The sequence below is a fragment of the Trachymyrmex septentrionalis genome, unplaced genomic scaffold (assembly GCF_001594115.1).
Source record: "Trachymyrmex septentrionalis isolate Tsep2-gDNA-1 unplaced genomic scaffold, Tsep1.0 scaffold126, whole genome shotgun sequence".
Classification (NCBI taxonomy): domain Eukaryota; kingdom Metazoa; phylum Arthropoda; class Insecta; order Hymenoptera; family Formicidae; genus Trachymyrmex; species Trachymyrmex septentrionalis.
In genome coordinates this window covers 145,777-146,910 of record NW_017304395.1, presented here as the reverse complement: position 1 = coordinate 146,910, position 1,134 = coordinate 145,777, and positions in this window count along the sequence as shown.

Below are 1,134 nucleotides of genomic sequence, written 5' to 3'. Positions count from 1 at the left end.
TATTAATACAATAAAATAAAATATATATATAATATAATATAATATAATATAAAAATATAATATAACTTTTATATTTATTTTGTATAAAAATAATCGAGATAACACAAAATACCCGAAACGGCATGTCCGACCCATTCAAATGGTCTCACGGATTAAGTTAAGTGACATGCTCATTTATCCTAAATCCGTTCGTGTTCTCAACATTGGAGCACATGAATGCAACTGCTCCAACCGCCACCTTACCTGTAATTCAAGTTCTCTCTGGGTTAATTTGGAGCATACGACGCGAACAAACTTCGAGACTATCCACGGATATCACAAGATTATCACGATATTTCAAAATGACATGTCCGTTGGACATTCCAAAAAAGCTGTGTGGGATAATTCTTCTCGCACGTATTACTTAGACACGTAAAGAAATTTATTTGTTTAATATCTTTAAAATATTTTATTTGTATACAATAAATGCATATTTATATAAATATAAATATATTTATTTATACAAATATTTATATACATTAAAAATAATTTGAAATCAACAATAAAAAAATACTTGTAAAAATATAAGGGATTTATATATAAGGAGAAATAAGAATTGAAGTAATATTTGTTTCTCATATACTTATTATTTTAATTTCCTTCTATATTGGCATTGTTATATTACATGTAAATGGGTCACATATCGTCCAATTACTGTACAGTGGATTAAGTATGATATAAAGTTCCAATTGCTACACTTCATATACAGTGTAATTATTCTTGGAATTATACAAAAAGTTTGATATAATTGTTCATTCGGTGATCACGAGAAATTTATGACATTGCGATTTAACAACGCCAAAATTTTTCGTACCAAAATGTAAAGTAAATATATATAAGTTGATATAGAAATATAGGAGTTATATTATTGAGAATATTAAAATAGAGATTAAATACAAATCAACAATAATTCCAATAAAGTAATACCAATAGCACGCCTGGCTGACGACGAATCCATGCAATAGTAGAAGTAAAACAAATATTAATAATATGCATAATTATGTATTGCATGTGGCACAATTTAGGTGTGATGCAAATTGTAATCATTTGAGACTATTCATCGATATTGTCGGGATCCACATCATCAGGTAGCAT